This window comes from Trachypithecus francoisi, unplaced genomic scaffold (assembly GCF_009764315.1).
Source record: "Trachypithecus francoisi isolate TF-2019V2 unplaced genomic scaffold, Tfra_2.0 Lachesis_group13, whole genome shotgun sequence".
NCBI classification, from domain to species: Eukaryota; Metazoa; Chordata; class Mammalia; order Primates; family Cercopithecidae; genus Trachypithecus; species Trachypithecus francoisi.
In genome coordinates, this window is record NW_022681458.1 from 117801481 (window position 1) to 117822002 (window position 20522).

The 20522-nt window shown below is 53.9% G+C and overlaps 2 pseudogenes; both read left to right on the forward strand.

The window, feature by feature from the left end:
* Positions 1 to 20522, forward strand: part of LOC117095273 — a 1129150-nt pseudogene that overhangs the window by 1104229 nt on the left and 4399 nt on the right.
* On the forward strand, positions 1328 to 6968 carry LOC117094241 (annotated as a pseudogene).

Sequence of the window (20522 nt, forward strand, 5' to 3'; positions counted from 1 at the left end):
ACATTGTTTCTGTTTTTGTTTTGAGAGGAAGTCTCACTCTATGGCCCAGGCTGGAGTGTAGTGGAGCCATTTCACTCACTGCAACCTCCGCCTCCTGGGTTCAAGTTATTCTCCTGCCTCAGTCTCCTGAACTGCTGCGATTACAGGAGCCCACCACCACGCCCAACTAATTTTTCTATTTTTAGTAGAGACAGGGTTTCACCATGTTGGCCAGGTTGGTCTCGAACTCCTGACCTCAAGTGATCCGCCTGCCTAGACCTCCCAACGTCCTCGGATTACAGGCGTGAGTCACCGCACCCAGCCGACCTGGTAAGTTTTAATCAAGTACTCTGAACTATGAAACAAACACTAGGAAGTAATAGAAAAAAAATTAATCTAAAACCCTCTGGAGAGTCAAAGAAGTGCAGATTTTAAATAGCATGAATACTTGAATTCATGGTATTGAAAAAGGACCTCGCACTTACCCGCATGTACAAACTGCCTGCCCACCTCTATCAGAGCATTTTTCAAGCTGTGCTACAGTTAACTATGTACTGCCCAAAGCCAATCTGTCCCTGCAGATCATAAGCTCTTAAAGACCAGGACTTCAGGAGAACAAGCAAAACTTCAGACAGAAGGGAGCCACCGAGACAGAGTTCATAGCAATGGGTCGGCAGGAGCTGATGACTGGAGGTGGGCTGTAGCCTTGGGGTCTGGGACAGCGGAGGGAAGAGAAGGCAAAAGGCCTGCATGACATGCTACAGGGCTAGGAGCCACAGCTGCAGTGATTAGTTCAGTTTTGTCTCGTATGCCTGTTACTTATACACCATCTCTTGTTCAGAAAGAACTTCAGGTTGAGCATTTGGACTCCTTGAGCCTTCTGCTGTTTGTCTCCGGGACGTTTAACACTCTTAAAAGGGGAAAACTGTCCAGTTTGATTATGCTTCCTGGGACATTACAGGTTTTTCAAATGTTTGATGAAAGCATTCACTAAGGAGTGATTCCACTTTCTCTGGTGGCTGAGAAATACGCGTCTGAGGGGCAGCATCAGGTCTTCCCCTCAAGCTGAGGTCGGAGTCTCCCCACCTATGGACCTCATCCTGGCTCCCCCCTCATAAATCTGACCTCTAACTGTAACTGCCTTGGCCTCCTTCCGTGGGTGTGGATGCTCCTACTTGAAACGCATTTTCAGCCCGCCAAATTCTTGGGAGAGTTTCTTCCACTCTCCAGGCGCTGAGAGCTACAAAGTTCAATCTGGCTTCCCAGATTTTTTTTTCTTCCCATTACTAACGGAAGAAATCAAGAAGCGCCAGGCAGAAGGACCCTGCTTCCACCAATCAGAGCCCAGCCGAAGGCCAGAGCAGGAAGTGCAGCGGTGGGACACGCGGTGACAACCCCTCGCCCCCCGGGACCCGCCGGCCTGGGCAGAGGTCGGTGAGGCCGCTGCGCGACAGCTCCGGGCCGCGCCTTTCGCTTTCTCCCGCCCAGCAAGTGAGAGGATAAATCACGGGGCGGGGGCAGTATGCCCCCAGCAACGGCGCACCCCGCGCACAGACCCCCACTACACGCGCGTCCCAGGCGGGGTCGACCCAGACGAGTCACGGGGCGGCGCACAGCCCCACTAGCAGGGCAGCCAGGACCCACACGCGCGGGTCCACGCAGCCACCTAGATAAGTGACAAAACACTCAGGAAGCCATCATGCGGGGCCAGGAAAGAGCCTCCACCCAGAGTCACGGACTCCCTGGTCTGAGGGTCCGCGCAGTCCCCTCGGTGAGTCTGGCGAAGCAGCCTCACTGCGAGGGAGGGCGGGGAGGGCGTTGGAGTCTCCACACGCAGTGACCCGGACCCCGTTCCATGAGTGGGTCCATGCAGGGCCCACTCTGCCGCACGCGGGGACCAGCCAGGCCGCGGAGGACAGGGCAGAAGCCAGCGCCCGGGTCCATGCAGTCCCCTCCGCGGCAGAAGCGAGGAGCCGGGGAGCAGTGCGGACCGGCCCGCACCCGCAGGGCGCCCAAAAGCCCCGCGCTGGCCCACGGGGTATCACAGCAGACGTGAAGCCCCCGGTGCCACCCGAGGCGGAGACCAAGCCCAGGCGCACGGACCCGGGGTCCCAACCCCGGAGCCTGCGGACCCCGCTCGGAGCCGCCACGCCCGGCGCAGAGACCCCCGCCTGGTCCGGAGACCCCGTCGCCCGTCGTCCAGTCTCACCTCGGGCCGCCGCCTCCCAGCCCTAGCTCCTCGCCGCGGCGCCTGGGCCGACTAGAGCGCAGCTGAGCAGCCAACAGAGACGCAGCAGCCTCAACATGGGAGCCCCTGGGCGGGGCCGCCGCCGCCGCCTCTTCAACCCGTGTTCCCCGCTCAGGATCCGGCTCGGATCAAGGAGCTGCAGCTGGCTCTGGGCTGAGGCCGGGACACACACCGTGCAGGTGTACAGGGCCCCGCCCGCCGCTCGCCGCCCCGCCCCCAGCGGAGCCGGGCGCCTAGGGCCCGCCCCCCGGCCAATGGGGAGCGAGCTGTGCAGAGAGGGCGGGGCCTTAGCAAACATAGGGAGGTTGGGCCTTAGGCCTTAGGTAACATAGCATATGGTTGTAATCCCAGCTATTCAGGAGGCTGAGGCAGGAGAATCACTTGAACCCAGGAGGCAGAGGTTGCAGTGAGCCGAGATTGTGCCACTGCACTCCAGCCTGGCGACAGAGTGAGACTCCATCTCAAAAATAAATAAATAAATAAATAAAGCCCCTTGAATGTAAGAAATGTGGTAAAACATTTACTCTTTCCCATTCCCTCAAACATGAAAGAGCTCACGCTGCAGAGAAACCTTAAGAATGTAGGAAATGTGGTCAAGCCTTCAGATTTTCCTGTTTGTGAAAATTTGGGAGGCCTCAGACTGGAGAAAAGCCTTTTGAATTTAAATTTGTGGTGAGGCCTTCAGTTGTGTTAGTTCCTTTGAATGACATCAGCTCATTCCTGAGAAAAACCCTAGGAATGTCCAGAATGTGGGAATGTTTCATTTCTCTCATACCCACTCAAGCATATATGAAAATGCACACTGTAGCTGGCTGGACCTTGTAAATACAAGAACGTACACTGGATTAAAACTCTAATAGTTTAGAAAGTGCAAGAATATTTTCAGTTTTCACGTTCACTTGAAAAGTCATGTGAAATCTCCCACTGGAAATAAATTCTGTAAGTGAAGCTTTTCTAATTTGGAAAGCCTGATGCAAATTAATGATAGTGCAGTGCTTGGAAAAAATATATGAAATGTTACACAAGTTACACGTAGCCTGTGTGTGGGATTTTCTTGTCACTGCTGCTCATCAGCATGCCAAAAGTCGAATCTTCAGACTCAAGTCTTGCCGGCCTTAGACATAATGGCCTTACTACATGTGGAGCTAACCCCAGGAAGATGGAGTGGCACTCTCTGGAGGATTAGGTGGTCTCCACCAGTGTGGCTTGATGGGCTCCTGAACTCTTTCCTGTAACCATGCAGAGAGTCTACACTGCCAGTGATCATGTGCCTCAACTCTTTAGATGTAGAAACTCAAAATATTCAAAATATTCTGAAACAGTTTCCATTGAAAGGAAAGAGAAAAGAGGTCAGGTGCCACGCTGCGGTCAAGAGAACTAGTAGGTGGCTCACAAGAACACTCTGTCGCTACTGTCTGTGCCTCTGTCACAACAAATATCCTGATCCTTTAGTTTTAAGGGTACAGGGCCATTTTCCTCCCTTTCTTACTGGTAGTTCTCAAGATAACTGTATGATATGCTGGGAATGCAATATCCTGATAATCAGGTGACATTGGTCAGGACAGCCCAGGCTCTGTTAGAGTCCCTGCTCGAAACAGAATGTCCTTTAACGTTTGTGTCCAGCAAACCACATCGTGTGAGAAAACCCAAGGTGGGTTCCTTTCTGGGGTCCCTCAGTTGTAGTGCAAGTGAAGCATTTACAGTCAAAACTCCATCCATCTGCTCTGGGTAGCTTTCCTGATCTTGCGGTAGCGGTTCATATTGAATCCCAGACTGCTGTTGTCTTCTGTTTGCTGTTTGTAAGTAACAAATTCACTTCATGGAATTTATGTATGAATGTGTTTGGTCTCATTGTACTCAGAAATGTTGGTAGCCATTGCACAGTGAACCCACCTCATAATTGATGAAAACACTTATAGCCCCCTTATGCCACAGCAAGGAGGTTAATTCAATCAAACATAAACTTCCTGTTCATAAAACCCTGTAGCACAATTATTACCATGCGGGAGGCCTTTAACAATGGTGATGCTGATTTGAAGAACTCTGAAGGAAGAAATTGACACAAATGGGGTGGGTACATGGGAGTCCCTGATAACTTAAAGCAACCCTTACTCCCCTCGGCCTAAAAAATGTGGAGAGGCTGGGCGCGGTGGCTCAGGCCTGTAATCTGAGCACTTTGGGAGGCCGAGGTAGGCAGATCACAAAGTCAGGGGTTCAAGACCAATCTGACCAACATAGGGGAGCCACATTTCTACTAAAAATACAAAAATTAGCTGGGCGTGGTGGCAGGCACTTGTAATCCCAGCTACTTGGGAGGCTGAGGCAGGAGAATTGCTTGAACCTGGGAGGCGGAGGTTACAGTGAGTCAAGACCATGCCACTGCACTCCAGCCTGGGTGACAGGGCAAGACTCCATCTCAGAAAAAAAAAAAAAAAAAGTGGATAAGAACTGAAACAGGTTTAAAATTTCACCTAATTGGAAATGCAAAGTTTACAAAAGTAATATTTAAAATAAAAGGTTAAGTGAGTGCTCATTAAAATTTATGCCTCCACAAAATAGGTTGTGATTAACTTCCACATTTGTTGAAAGCCACCAAAGTTGGGAAGCCTCCGTGTCTGAAATTCACATGTGGCTCAAATAAGAATCATCCCTGGGGATACCCCAAAGTTTCAATATGGTATCCCCTGTGATATTATGAGGAATGACTGTACATAAAACAGGTTGTCTTCCTTTAACTCTGAAAATCATATTATCTTGCCTAAATTCTCCATAACGCATTGCTCTGCAGTATCCTATAGTGGACATAGGTTTCCTGACCAATGAGCACTAAAATTAAATGTGTGCAATTCACCTATGTTCTTATCAAAATGGAAATTCCCGAATTCCACCAGTTAGACTAACATGACAGAATGTCGGATTTTGGGAATACGTAAGTTTTCTGTAAGGTTATTAGGTATTGATTCCATTTTATTAATAGATATGCATATATTTAGATGACCTATTTCTCCTGTGTTTTAGTCTTAATAGATTGTGTCTTTTAATTCATCCAGTTGGTCTAAGTTACCAAGTTTGTGGGTTATGGAGATTGTAATATTCTTTATTATTTCATCATCCATGGGCTCTTTAATATAAAGATCTCTTTTAATTCTTATGTTATTAGGTTGGTGCCAAAGTAATTGTGGTTTTGGACCATGAATTTTAAATTTTTATAACTAGGCTGCAACACATCTTTATTAATCAAAATAGAACTCATTACAATGGGTGGGGAGCAGTGACTCACGCCCGTAATCCCAGCACTTTGGGAGGCTGAAGCAGGCGGATCAGGAGGTCAGGAGTTTCAGAACAGCCTGACCAACAAGGTGAAATCCCGTCTCTACTAAAAAGAAAAAGTAGCCGGGCGTGGGGACATGTGCCTGCAATCCCAGCTACTGGAGAGGCTGAGGCAGGAGAATCTCTTGAACCCAGGAGGCAGAGGTTGCATAAAAATGAAGGTCCTCTCTTGTCTGCCACTAATTGCCTGTGTGATTTTTGGCAAATATTTAGTCCTCGGGCCCAATTCTGCTTCCTTATAAGGCTCCTTCCAGCTCTGAAATTTTGTAACTCTGGTTTCTACTCAAAGCTTCACTTTCCAACTCCCCACACTTGGCTGTTCTAAAACGTTTGTTTTGCTTCCTGATTTTACTTTGCATGGCTTTTTTGTTCTCCTCCACTTCCCACTACTATCCCATAGTCTTTTGGATTTAAGTTCTTCTAGAAAAGTTCCTCCTTTCTCAGTAATTATTTTTCAGCTTCCGTTGTCTCTGAAAAAAAATATTACAAATAGTCAATTTTATCTTGGAAAGAAGATCCAGAATGTGTTGGCTTCCTGTTTTGTTGGTGAAATGTCTAGAGCTTGGAGATTGGACTTGGGTCAGGATTCCCCACTAAACCTTCCATGAGATAGCTTCAGAGCTGCTGGGCGGGCCACTATTTCTCTCTCTCTGCTCTGTTTTATTAAACTCAATTAATTTTAAATATGCAGGATAGGCCAGATGTGGTGGCTCCAGCCTGTAATCCCAGTACTTTGGGAGGCCACGGCGGGTGGATCACGAGCTCAGGAGACTGAGAATAGCCTGACCAACAAGGCAAAACTCCATCTCTACTAAAAATACAAAATTTAGCGGGATGTGGTGGTGCGCAACTATAGTCCCAGCCACTTAGGAGTCTGAGGCAGGAGAATCGATGGAACCTGGAGGCGGAGGTTGCAGTGAGCTGAGATCCCGCAAGCGCTCTTCAGCCTGGGTGACAGAGCTTGACTCTGTCTCTCTCTTTTTCTCTCTATCTCTATATATAAAAGAAAATATAAATATATATATTCAGGATAAGGGCATATCTAATTCATCTTCTTTTATGGCCCAGTATGAACGTTTACATGGAAGCCGGAAATGAAACTTCCCGTTTTTCATCAGCTTGTAGTCCCAAGCTGATGGTGACCACAGCAGCCACCACGCCACGCCACCCGGGGACTGGGGGCCCCCGATCGCCGGGTGGTGAGACACCACTCCCGATCCGGGCCCAGAGCACCTGCCACGCCACGCACCTCGGCGACTGGGGGACGCCACGTCACGCCCCCAGCCGTCGCCACGCCACGTCCATTAGGCCGGGGAGCGAGGCGTGGCGTCTGCTAGGGGACCGGATGGGGGGCGTGGGTCCCACACCCACCGGCGATCAGGGGCCCCCAACCGTCGGGGGCGTGGCGTGACGGCTGCTGGGGGCCCGGGATCGCTGGGGGTGGGCCTCCCTCCCCACGGCGATCGGGGGCACCTGTCCCCTGGGGGGCGTGGCGCGGCGGCTGCTGGGGCCCCGGATCGGGGGGCGTGGGTCCCCAACCCCTCGGCTACCAGGGGCCGCCCGCCGCCGGGGGCGGGGCGTGGAGGCGGCTGGGGGGCCCGGATCGCGGCGGGGTGGGTCTCCCAGCCCCCGGCGATGGGGGGTCGCCAGCCGCCGGGGGCCGGGGCGTGGCGGCGGCTGGGGACTCCGGGTACCTGTACACTGCCTGTGGTATTAGGAGTAATAATATGGTCACTACACATCAACGATCCATTTTAATAATTATCAATGGTACTAATAATAGGATACCATTGTTAATTTTGGAGATTTTAATTACATGATTATGCACGCTTACTATTAATTATTAATATTAATGTCATTGAACAATATTGTTAGTCCCTAATACTAATCATTATTTTCTTACCAGCATCACTTTGTATTGATTTAAGTAACATCCATGGCGGATATCATTATTTGATTATTAATGGTGATATTAATATTAATTACCATTCCAAATCGTTAACATTTTAATCCACTTTTTATCAATTACTCCCAATACGGCAGGGGGTGAACATCCACCCTGTGATATTCTTCTTCATATTCCAAGTCTGAGAGGTTGATATTACTCCCAGTATCGCAGACACTGTACACCCCGTGTGATACTCTTCCTGATATCCGGAGGGGGAGAAGATGGTATTAATCCCCATATCACAGGAGGTGAACACCCACTCTGTGATATCTTTCCTAGTATGCAGGGGGAGGGGGGATAATATTATTCCAATATTGCAGAAGATGTACACGCCCCCCCCCCATGATATTGTCCTTAATATTCCAAGGCACAGAAGACGATATTACTCCCAATATCGCAGAAAGTGTACACCCCCCAGTGATGTTGTTCCCATGATCCAGGAGGGAAGAGGATGATATGACTTTCAACCCCTGCCCCCTGCAATGCTCTCACCCTGCAACACCGACACCCAGCTCAACCCGACATAAGACCAGAGGTGCTGGCTGGGGGTGTTCATTGCTTCTGTTTTCTCCCTTGCCAGACTCAGTAGAGGAAGCTGAGACTGAGCAGCCACAGGAACAAGGTGGGTTTTGCAGGTGGCTCAGGCTTCCTCTGGTTATGAGCTGGGCCTTGGGGTAACGCCGGGGGAGGTGACAGAGCTGAGTACGGTGGGCATTGGATGGGGCTGTCACCCCTCTGTGGTGCGGGCTGGGGGCTTGGGGGACGTTGACTGAGGTGGGCCTGAACCTCTCGTCTACTCTGACACTGGAGGCTGTGGGGTCCCACACATCTTCCAATGAACATGCTGACTCCCGCCTGGTCCCCGACCGAGATGGGACATCCTTTCCACTGCTGGGGCCCACATGGAGCTGGGGATTCCTTTCTCATGGCCTGGAGAAGCTGCAGTTCGCCCTGTGCTCTGCCTCAGAAATGGGAGGCCACACTGCCCTCAGCGGGTAGCAGAATTCAGAGCCTTAGGTTGCAGGGGCCTCAACTGAGGTCCCTGAAGGGTCTGCTCTTTCCTGAGGGGCTGATTCAGGGAGGCCCTCCCGTCTCCGCTCTGGGGCTCTGTCTCTTCCCCTCACACAGGGTCCGCATGTGGACAGCCTGGTGATGTGGACGCACCAAGGGCCCTTGGAAGTTCCCTGGGAATGGGATCCATCCCAGTACATTTGGGATGCAGGCACAAGGTCCCAGAGGAGGCCTGGGAAGCCAGTGGGGAAGGGAAGGCTGTAGTAGGTTTAGCCTCGGGGAGGGGGTGGTTCCACCCTCTGCCAAAGTCCCTAGAGCAAAGGCACGTGGCTCTCCAGCTGCCCCAGAGACCAGGGTAGTGCTGGGAGGGGCTGTGTGCCTCTGCCGGGTGGGGGAGATTTCTTAGCTAATCTAGTGAAGTCGAGTCAGATATTTGCCTCTAAATCATATTTATTAATTTTTTAATTCCAAGGCTTTACAGATGAATGAGACAGTTTGTATTGAAAATAGTTTTTACATGTGAGCCTGAAAAAGAGAGTCTCTTTAAATCTAGTTTTTTCCTTCCCTGTAATGCCTCTTTTCATCCCAGGTTTTCCAACAGGAAATGCGCTCGTTTGCTCACCTCTGGGAGGGGGCTTTGGCTAGGAATCCACCAAAGCCAGCAGGTGCCAGTGGGATACTGGAGCAGGCTGGCCTTTGTGAACCCTTTAGGAACTGTGGGCTTCAGGTTTTCAGACCATCCAAGGTGAAGGTGGCCACAGGGACCTGGAAGCTTTCCCATCCTTCCTGCAGGGATGGTCCGTTTCCCTGCACGGAGCTTGGTACCTGGGTACAACACCCCTGTCCTGTGCCGTCGGTGGCTTTACCAATTTTGCATAGCAGCTTTTGAGCTGATCAGTAGCTCTGATTGGCTGTTGAGGATTTCATGGATTCCTGTACCCTACCGGGGGCCCAATATGTGACAGAAGTGACATTTGTAGTTGTGGTGCTGCATACACATGGGTCCACTTAGAAGGCTTGGATTCTTTCGAAAGGGAAAGGCATCTCTGAGGGATCGCTGAGCTGACATAGTCTCCTCAAACCATGCTGTCAGGTGGGCGACAAAACAGGACAGGAGGGTGGTTTCGTAGGAGAGTCGGGCCACGGGCCTGCGTGTTCTCTCTGTCCCCATAGTGCCAGAGTTCCTACGTGCTCCAGGCCCGGGTTTGCATTGCACATAATTCTCAAGGGCTCATGGCAAGCTGCACCAGGGACACAGAGGGCGGGGATGCGGGGACCCTGCCCCCAGTGGACCAAGGACTCACCGCTGGACTCTAATCTGTCTAGGTATTTTTGTGACTTGCAGAAATTCCGCCACCTTGCTTGGGCCTGGAGCCACAGGAGACCCTTCCGAAGATGAGGAATGTTCTAGAACAATACAAGGCCTGCCCAGGCTGCCCCCAGGAGCCAGTGTCCTGGGGTCTCTGTGCGGCATCCAGCAACGTGAGCTTGCAGGACCCTGAGGAGCCCTCCCTCTGCTTGGAAGCTGAAGACGACTGGGAGGATCCAGAGGCCCTGAGCTCACGGCTGCTGTTCCTGAACACCCCCGGATACAAGGCCAGCTTCTGTGGCCTGTACAACGTGGCACTGCCATGGCTGAGCGGCATGTTCTGCAGCTTTAGCGACGAGGAGGAGCTGACTGGGCGCCTGGCACAGGCCCGAGGGGCGGCCAAGAAAGCTGGCCTCATGGCCCTGGCCAGGCTCTGCTTCCTCCTGGGGCAGCTGTGCAGCAGGAGGCTCAAGCTGTCCCTGGCCCGGGTGTACTTTGACGAAACACTGGGGACCCTGGAGGGCAGCTTCGGGGACCTGTTCCAGGTGGTGGCTGTGTACGCCCACCTGACCAGCATTTACCGGAAGCAGAACCGGGAGAACTGTACACAGGTGGTTCCCAAAGCCATGGCCCTGCTCCTGGGGATGCCCGGCCACATCTGCAGCACCGAGGCGGACGGGGAGCTCCTGCAGCTGGCACTGCAGTGGGCGGTGGGTGGCCAGAGCCTGCAGGCCGAGGCCCGGGCCTGCTTCCTGCTGGCCAGGCACCACGTGCACCTCAAGCAGCCCGAGGAGGCCCTGTCCTTCCTAGAGCTGGCCTCCCTATCCCCGGGCACAGGCGAGGCTCTGCGTGGCCTTCTCCACACCAGCCTGGCCCAGCTGTACAGCCACCAAGGCTACTATGGGCCGGCCATCACCTTCATGACGCAGGTGATGGAAGCCAGTGCTGTTGCCGGAGTCTGTGCCATCGTGGACCCCCTGGTGGCCCTGGCCTGGCTCCACGTGCTTCATGGGCAGAGCCTGGTGGCCTTGAACATCCTGCAGTCTGTCCAGGATGCAGTGGTGGCTAGCGAAGACCAGGAAGGTGTGATTGCCAACATGGTGGCCATGGCTCTGAAGAGGACGGGCCGGACGAGGCAGGCAGCCGAGGGCTACTACTGCGCCCTGTGGGTGGTTTGGGACCTGGGCCAGCGGAGGAACCAGGCAGTGGTGCTGGTCAACTTCGGGACCCTGTGCCTGCACGCGGGTGCCAGCAGGCTGGCCCAGCACTACCTCCTGGAGGCCGTGCGTCTGTTCTCGAGGCTTCCCTGTTTGGAGTGTGGCTGGGACTTCACCCACGTACTCCTGCAGCTGGGTCACCTCTGCACCCGCCAGGGCCCGGCCCAGCAGTGCAAGGGCTACTATGAGTGGGCCCTTCTGGTCGCCGTGGAGATGGACCGCGTGGAGAGTGAGTGCCCCAGTTCCTCTTGTGCGCCTTCTGGGGCCACTCGGGTCAGGGCACACCTGGGGTTTGTGATTCGGAAACAAGTGGTGGTTTTTCCACCATCGAAAGTGCTGAGTCATGGCCAGCAGCAGATGTTGGCAAGCGCCCTGGAGACAGGCGGTTCCCATGCAGGGCCAGGCCCTCTGTGCCCTACTGGGGCAGCCAGCTCTTTCCGGTTTGCTCAGGCACCATCCTGCCTTGAGCACGGAAAGTCCTGCGTGCTGGGAATCCCTGGCCATAACCCTGGGATCAAGGCAGGCGCTGCTGAGCAGGGACTTGGGGCCCCTCCATGAGCCAGGCCCTGAACGCCAGTTCTTGTGCCTGTGTTATCTGCTTGGTGTCTCGGCAGCCCTGCGCACTGGTCATCCCACTTCACAGAGAACACAGCGGTGGGTGATTGCCCAAAGCCACAGAGCAGTTCATGCAAAAGCAGCTCGTGCAGAGTGTGCCAGGCCCCACCCACAAATGGAGCTTGTGGGGTCCTTGGGAGGCAGGTGCTGAGCGTGGGAACGTGAGCTTCAGGCCAGAGAAGCCACAAAAGTGTGAGTGGCGTGATGGTGGGGCAGCACTTGGCCCCAGGTTAGGGAAGCCTCTTTAATCTGGGACCAGAGGGTTGAGAGGATTTAGTCAAGTACTAGGTGTGGATGAGGGAGTGGTGGTGGGGGAGGGGCTGGTGGTGTAGCCTGTGTGAAGGCCCAGGGGTGAGTGAGCAGGGGTGAGTGGGGGTGAGTGAGCAGGAGTGTGAGCGGGGATGAGTAGGACGTGAGTCGTGATGAGTGAGCGGGGGTATGATGGGGGTGAGTGAACGGGGGTGTGAGCGGGGGTGAGTGAGCAGGGCTCATACAGGGAGGTGCAGAGTTGGGAGTGGGTGGGTTGGGTGCTGGATGGTGAGAAGCTCTTCTGGAGAGCTAAGCAGGGCCTGGGGCCTCAGGCTGTGGCTTGCCTTTTCCCCAAGAGCACTGGGGAGCCATGGAGTGCTGTGGAACAGTCACTGCACACGCAGCAGTGAACGGACAGTAGGTGGGCAGGGCTGTCCGAAATCTAGGCCGCAGAGGATAGATGAGGAAGTTGAGTGCAGGGAAATGGCTGAGACAAGGGATACTGTTGAGTCCCCTCTGCCTTGCAGCGCTTTGTCATGGCACAGTGAGACCACTCAGAGGTGCCTCCTGTGGCCTGGACCAGAGCCCCAGGGGCTGTGGCCAAACCTGCCCATTTCCCAGCACAGGCCTGGCACCCACTCCTGGCCCTAGGAGGGATGAGATTTTGGAAAGGACCGTGTGAAGGGGCCCCGGTCCCACACATCTGCCCAAGGAAGGGTGGGGGGTTCATACCCAGGCTTCTTCCCCAGGAGTATTCTCTGATTGGAAGGAGACCCTCCAGGAACCCAGCAACCCAGCCCCCACTGCAGCCTCCGGTGGCTCCTGGCACAATAGCCTGTGGTACCTCCTCCTGCGAGGCCCTCCCCAGGGTGCTGGTGGATTCAGACTTGGAAATGCAGGCCAGGGAATAGAGATCATGCGTCCCTGTCTCCCCACCCTGCGCTGAACGGTCGAGGAGACCGAGGGTGGGGTTGATACCCCACATGCTTACTTGGGGTCATTTTTTAGTCACTTTCGGTAGTTTGTGTCCTTCTAGGAGTTTGGCTGTTGTGTTTAGATGGTCTGATTTGTTGGTGTACAATTGTTCATAGTGTTTTCATGGAATCCTTTTATTTCTGTCAGGTCGGCAATAATGTTTCCTCTTTCATTTCTGATTTTAGAAACTTGGGTTTGTAATTGTTTATTTTTATTAGAGATGGGGTCTCATCATGTTCCCCCAGGCTGGTCTTGAATGCTGGCCTCAGCGATCCTTCCTCCTCGGCCTCACAAAGCACTGGGATGACAGGCGTAAGCCATGGTGCTCAGTCTCTGATTTGAGTCATTTGTGTCCCATCTTTCTTTTCTTGGTCAGTCTGGTGAAAGACTTGTCAATTTTGTTATTATTTTCAAAAAACCCACTTTTGGTTCTGTTGACTATCTCTTTTGTTTTTCCATTCTCTGTATTTTTACTTCCCATTTCCACTCTCACGTTTATTATTTTCTTCCTTTTATTCACTTTGGGTTTAGTTTGTTTTCTAGTTTCTCAAGGTGGAAAGTTAGGTTTTTGATTTGAGATTTTTCTTCTTTCTTTGAATGCAGATATTTACAGTTATAAATTTCCCTTTCAGCACTGCCTTAGCTGCATCTTGGAGTTTTTGATACACTGTTTTTTTTTTTTTTTTTTTAAGGTTTTGCTCCATTGCCCAGGCTGGGGTGCAGTGGTGCAATCTTGGCTCACTGCAACTTCTACCCAGGTTCAAGCCATTCTCATGCCTCAGCTTCCTGAGTATCTGGGATTACAGATGTGCACCACCACACCCGGCTAATCTTTGTATTTTTTTTTAATAGAGATGAGGTTTCACCATTTTTCCCAGGCTGATCTCAAACTCCTGGACTCAAACGATCCTCCTGCCTCGGCCTCCCACAGTGCTGGGATGACAGGTGTGAGCCACCGTGCTGGCCCGGGCTGTGCATTTGTTTGCATTCTTCTCAAATTAGTTTTCAGTGTCCCTGATGGTCTCTTCTTTGACTCACTGGTTGTTTAGGAGTGTGTAATTTCCACATATTTTTGAATTTCACACGTTTCCTTCACTCTTGATTTCCAGTTTCGTGCCACTACAGCTGAAGAATACCTCTGCTTTGGTCTCAGTCCTTCTCCATTCACTGAGGCTCGTTTTGGGGCCTGGCACATGGTCTGTCATTGGGAATGTCCCATGGGTGCTCGAGGGGACCGTGTATTCAGCTGTCATTGGGGGGCGTGTGTGACAGATGTCCATTCGGCGTACCTGGTGTCCGGTGTTAATTTTCAGAATGTTTCTGACACTAGGAAATCAGAAGCTTTCCACTGTTCCCAGCACCGTGGCTTTGGGAGAGACCAGTGAGCCTATGGTTTTGGAGCCTGGTTGCATGAGAGAAGCATGTGTGGGAACACCAGGGGCTGGTTTTGAACCCCATTCCCCCAACATGATGCCATGTGTGGCAGATATGAGGCTTGGCTTTGCTCTCCCGGGGTTCCATCTGCGACAGGGGCTACTTGTGCCCCTGGCCTCATCAGCTCAGGCTGAAGGCAGCCCTGGTCCTCGCCAGAGGGACTTTGTGAAGCAGAAATAAATGGCCTGGTGCAGGGGCCGAGCCTGGCCAGGACCTTGGCCCTGGGAGTTGTAAAGAAGGCCGGCGTCTACCATGAGCATCTGCACCAAGCTGTGCCCATGTCACGGTGTGGTCGTTGTCTGCCCTGGCACAGGTGCATGGCCTGTGTGAGCTCAGGCTCCCCGCCTATGGGGCCCAGGTTCACAAAGGTGTAAAAGAGACAAGCACAGCGCAGGGGCCTCCGAGCCCAGCCAGCCTCGCTTCGATGCTGGGAGGCTGACATCTTCCATTTTGTCTTCTGCCCAGGCCAGCTGCGGGCCGTCCAGCGGCTGTGCTACTTCTACAGCGTCGTCATGCCCAGCAAGGCCCAGTGTGTCATGTACCATGAGTTCCAGCTCTCTGTGGTCTGCAAGGTGACCGACAAGGTGCTGGAGGGGGCTGCTCCTGGAGACCATCAGTCAGCTCTACCTGTTCCTGGGCACTGAGCGGTGAGGGCTGGCTTTGCAGTGGAGGGGGGCAGGCCAGGGAGGGGGGCACAAGGAAGCTGGCCCAGGGCCCCATCAGCCGCTTTCCTTTGGATCATTTGGTTCCTTGGCATCAGATGCTTTGAGCTGGTGTGCCTGGGGTCGTTCCAGGGCTGCTGCTGGCCCGTGAGTCCCAGCTTGAGCCTCCTTTGTTGGGTCAAAGGTCATCTCAACCCAAGCAGACGCAGTACGTGCACTCTGGGCTGTTCTTCCTACTATGGTGGCTTTTGTCATCTGACCTCTGCCTGCCCCGAGTCTTCACTCCTGGCCTTCATCTGTCCCCTTAAATGTGACCACAGCAGCCACCTGTGGCTTCTCTCCCACAGAAGACAGAGCCAGTTGTGTCATCTGCTTCCCTGGGGCGCAGGATTTCAAGGTCTCGCGTCCCATATGTGGCCCACTCGGCTTCCCTGGAGCATCCTGACCTGGTGGGCTAACCATGGCCCTGGCCACCCCACCCACAGGGCCCGGTGACATTGCTGCAGTCACAGCCCCTTGAGTGTCGGACTTACTGAGAGAGCAGGGAAGGAGCCCGATTCCATGGGGCCCCGGGAAACTGGCTCCAGTCTTGGCCTCAGGTTCACAGAAGGAAAATGGGCCAGTGTGCTGGAGCCATGTTTCTCAAAGTGTAGTCCCTGGACCAGCAGAGCAGCATCTATATCACCTAGGAGCTTGTGACAAGTGGGAGTTCTGGGGCCTGCCCCAGGCCTGTGGAGCCGGAAGCTCTGGGGGCAGGGCCAGCAAGCTATACAGACAGGCCTCCGAGTGACTGTGATGCCTGCACACCTTGAGAACCATCGGCCTAGATAGCCTCTGAACACTAACGGCTCCTGGTGCATCTGGAGAAGACACAGGCCATGTCTGGGAGGCAGGGGAGATGGACTGGCACACTCCTCCTGCCACAGGGCAGCATGATGCTCGATTCCCTCAGAAGGATGTCCTTCATCTTTTCCATGCCGTGTGTGTTCACCCTGGCCCTCCCAGCAGCCTGGGAAGGGCAGAACACTGCACACACAAGAGGGCCGTTCCCAGTCTCCACATTCCAGATTCACCTGTCACCAGACCCACGGGAGGAGGCAGACTGGTTCCAGGAGGATGAGCGCCCTTGTTCTGACACCTGCGTCTGATTCCAGGACCAACAGATCCACTCTGGACTACACCAAATAAAGTCTGGGGATTCTCATTCACCTCCAGAAGAAAGAGGAGGCGCATGCCTGGCTGCAAGCAGAGAAGATCTACTACATCCTGCAGCAGAGCGAGCTGGTGGACCTGTACATCCAGGTGAGTGGCAAGGGAGGCAGGAGGGCCTCTGTGCTGTTCACTCTCTGTCGGTCGGTCCATCCATCCATCCATCCACCCACCCACCCATCCTTCCTTCCATCATCTCCCCATACATCTGTGGGTCCTTCCATCCATCCATTCATTTTCATTCATCCATCATCCATCCATTCACCTGTCCGTCCATCCATCCAACTGTTCATCCTTCTATCCATCCATCATTTCATCCATCCATCATTCATTCATTCATCTGGTCACCTCTTCATCCATCCATTCATCTGTTTGTCCATCCATCTTTCCATTATCCATCCATTCAGCTGTTCATCCTTCTATCCATCCAGCCATCTTCCATCCATCCATGATCCATCCATTCATTCATCATCCATCCTTTTATCATCCATCCATTCATCCTTTCATCATCCATCCATTCACCTGTTCATTCTTCCATCATTCATCCACTCGCCTCCTCATCCTTCCATCCATCATCCATCCATTCACCTATTCATCCTTCCATTCATCCATCCATCAATCCATCGTTCATCCATTTTTTTATCCATCCATTCAGCCACCATCCATCCACCTGTTCGTCCGTCCATCCATCCATTCACCTGTTCATCCTTCCATCACCCATCCGTCCGTTCATCCATCCATCTTTCCAACAACCATCCATTCACCTATTCATCCTTCTATCCATCCACTCATCTCCTATTCATCCTTCCATCCATCCATCATTCATTCATCCATCTATCCATTCATCCATCCTTCCATCATCCAATCCTTCCATCTCTCCACCCACTTATCCATCAGTCCATTCATCCTTCCACCCATCTATCCACTCACCTATTCGTCCATCCACCCACCAATCTAGCTATTAATCCATTCCTCCATTCATCTATCTGTCCATTTGTTTATCCATACATTGGTCTATCCACCATCTTTCCATCCATATGTACATACTTTATCTACACACCCATACATGCAGACATACACACATCATTCCAACCACCCATCCGTCCATCCATTCAAGCATACATCTATCCACACACCCATCCATCCATGTGTCTACACATCTGCTCATCCATTCATCCATCCATCCACTCATTCCTAAGCCACTGCTGAGTACCTGTTGTGTGCCTTTTATCTCCCTCCAACTGGTTACCTCACATCCTCCCCTAGTGGCCAGCATCTTCTCCCTGAGGGCAGAGGCGTGGCCCCTCACAGTGCCTAGCACCTGCTGGTATACAGGTCATGCTCAAAGAATGTGGCCACTGAGTTAACACACAGAAGAACTTGCTGCAAGCGACACGTGGCACATCTCCTTACAAAATGAATCTATCATAGCAGCTGTTTTCAGCGGCTTTCCCAAACAGTGTGATCTGGAACAAATTGTGAAGCCCACGAGCCTGGTGAAGCTTTCATTATTGAGCACCTGCTGTATACCTCCTTGAGCTGAGGAGAAGGATCAAGAGCTCATGGCCAAGAGGGGACCAGGTCCACCCACCAACACTGTTGATGTGTGGCCTTCAGCAGCGGCAGGGATGTGGCAACGCAGAAAGGAACCAGGGGATGGATCCCAGCAATCTGGGGGCCACGGAGACTGTTTGAGTGCAGGGGGGGTGAGCTAGGGCTAGCCCTGGTGGTAGGATTCACAGGTGTCGGGCTCCTGGGCTGCAGCTGCTCAGTCACCTCCTGGCACTGGGGTGCATCAGTTCATTGTCCTCATGCCAGTGGTGGGGCAGCCCTAATGCACAGGTCTGAAAAATGCTCAGGTGTACCTGCAGTGTGTGAGAGGAAGGAGGCTGGCGGAGGTGGGTGTGGTCACCTCGCCACATGTGGGTCTTGAGAGAACTTCTGCCCCTTTCAGGTGGCACAGAATGTGGTCCTGTACACAGGCGACTCCAACCTGGGGTGCAGCTGTTTGAGGCAGCTGGAGACATCTTCAATGGGGCCTGGGAGCGGGAGAAAGCCGTGTCCTTCTACCAGGTGAGCTGGCCTGTGGGCTGATGTGGGTGGGCCTCAGGGGGGCCACCTGGAGGGCTGAGGCACAGGTGTGGCAGGGCAGAGGCCTCCCATCTGGAGGCAAGGTCTCCCATGTACATGCTTCGTTTCCCAGTGCTCTCACCAGGAATGATATTGACTGTGCCCCTGCCCGGGACAAACGCTTGGGGACTGGATGTGGCAATGGCCCTATCCTTGCCTAGTGGTCTCACCGGGAATGATAATGACTTTGCCCCCTGCCCAGGACAAACGCTCGGGTGTGGACATGACAGTGGCTCTACCCTTGCACCTGATGATCTCAAGCAACCATGAGCGGGAAGTCCTGTCCCCATTTTCCAGATGAGGAAGCTGAGGCTCAGAGAAGCACAGGGACATGTCAAGGACACACAGCATGTCAGTGGGAGGCCCAGGGCCAGGGCCCAAGTCTGCCTGCACCCTGAAGTGGGGACCCTTCCTCTGAGCTCACAGTGTGGCTCAGCCCTGGGCACAGATAAATGTGTTTTTAGAGCAGAGAAGAGTGCTGGCTCCCCCTGGTGAGACCCCCAGTGCCCAGGTGGGAGAGGCTGGTCTGAGGCTGCCAGGTGTAGCTAGATGGGCCTCAGGTGTCTCTTCAACTCCCAACAAGGGTGTCTGAACCGTGCGTTATCCCAGAGCACAGAGCTCTGTGGAGGTGCAGGGGTAACTAGGGCGTGGGAAGCTCCAAGCACATGTTTGAGCTCTGAGGAGGGCGCTGAGCAAGGTGGGTGCTGCGGGAAGCCTGACCCCACCTGCCTGTGTGGCAGGACCGGGCTCTGCCCCTGGCAGTGACTATGGGCAACCGTAAGGCAGAGCCGCAGCTGCAGCTGTGCAACAAGCTGATGCCAATGCTGGCCACGCTGGAGGAGCCCCAGGAGGGCTTGGAGGTTGCCCACATGGTCCTAGCACTCAGCATCACTCTGGGTAAGTCCCCTGAGACCCCCGCCCTGCCAGGACCACACTTTGCCAGAGCCCAGCCTCCAGGTCTGTAGGGCAGGAGCTGAAACAGCTGCTGGATTTTCCCGGTCTCCTATCCAGGCAGGCAGATCTGCCCAGCTGGCTTCCCCGTCCGGCTGTGCGGCACACCCGAGGTCTCTCACGTAGTGCAGAGCTCCGCTTCCTCTGTCTCTTCCCGCTGCTGATCACAAGGGCCGCCCAGAGTGCCCTCTGCCTTCCAGACATGCCAGGCATCTCGGTCCCTGGAGGTGCCAGGCCGAGTGGCACATTCCCTTTGTCTTATGCCCCTCCCACCCTCATCAACCACACGGCTCTCTGGCTGATGAAATCCCAGTTCCCCTTCCAGTAGCCTGCCCCTTAAGGCCGGGCATCCCCTGGTGCTGTGCCAGGATCGTCTGTCCTCCTCCAGACAGGGAACCCTGGGCAGGCCGCATGCCCCAGCGCCTTGTGCCCTGGGGCCCAGTACACAGTAGGTGTGCAGCTGTGTGGGAATGCATTGAATGCAGGCTCCACGGCACTCGCCCTGCAAAGGGGAGGACATCAGAGACAGCCTAGGTGGGTTTCTGTATCTGTGGGGGGAACCTGGAACTCAGGGATGCGGTGACTCCCCCAAGGTAAGGGGCTCTGATGGTGACACACCCAGGAGGAGTCGGATGTCACGTCTGTGGGCTGCATGGAGCCGGGGTTCCCGCGAGCACCTGGACTGCATGGGTTGTGGGCTCCGCTGGTTAAAACCAGTGAACAAAGGCAGATGGCTACGTGTAGGCAGAGCTGGGCCATGCATGTCCAACTTTGCCAAAGCCTCACAGTAGACAGGGGCAAGCCTTAGTAGTTCTGCTTTGCAGATGGGAAAATGAGTCTGGGAACCCTGAAGGGACTGGCCAGAGCTGCCCAGGTGACCGCAGGTGTCTGGAGGCAAGCCAGGTGCTGCCCAGGATCTGCATACCTGCTCCTGAGGGGCCTGTGCCCTGACTGCCCCAGGGAGCCACGTTCTCACACTTGTCCGTTTGGCCTGCACCCCAGGGGACCGGCTGAACGAGGGCGTGGCCTACCACCGGCTGGCTGCTCTGCAGCACCTGCTGGGCCATGGCACGCTGGCGGAGCACTTCTATCTCAAGGCCCTGTAGCTCTGCAACTTGCCGCTGGAGTTCGACTAGGAGACCCTCTACTCCGTGAAGGTGTACCTGGTGCTCGGTGACATCATCGTCTACGACATGAAGGTGGGTGGGGAGGGACAGGGCTGAAGGTGGGTGGGGAGGGGCAGGGCTCTGGATGT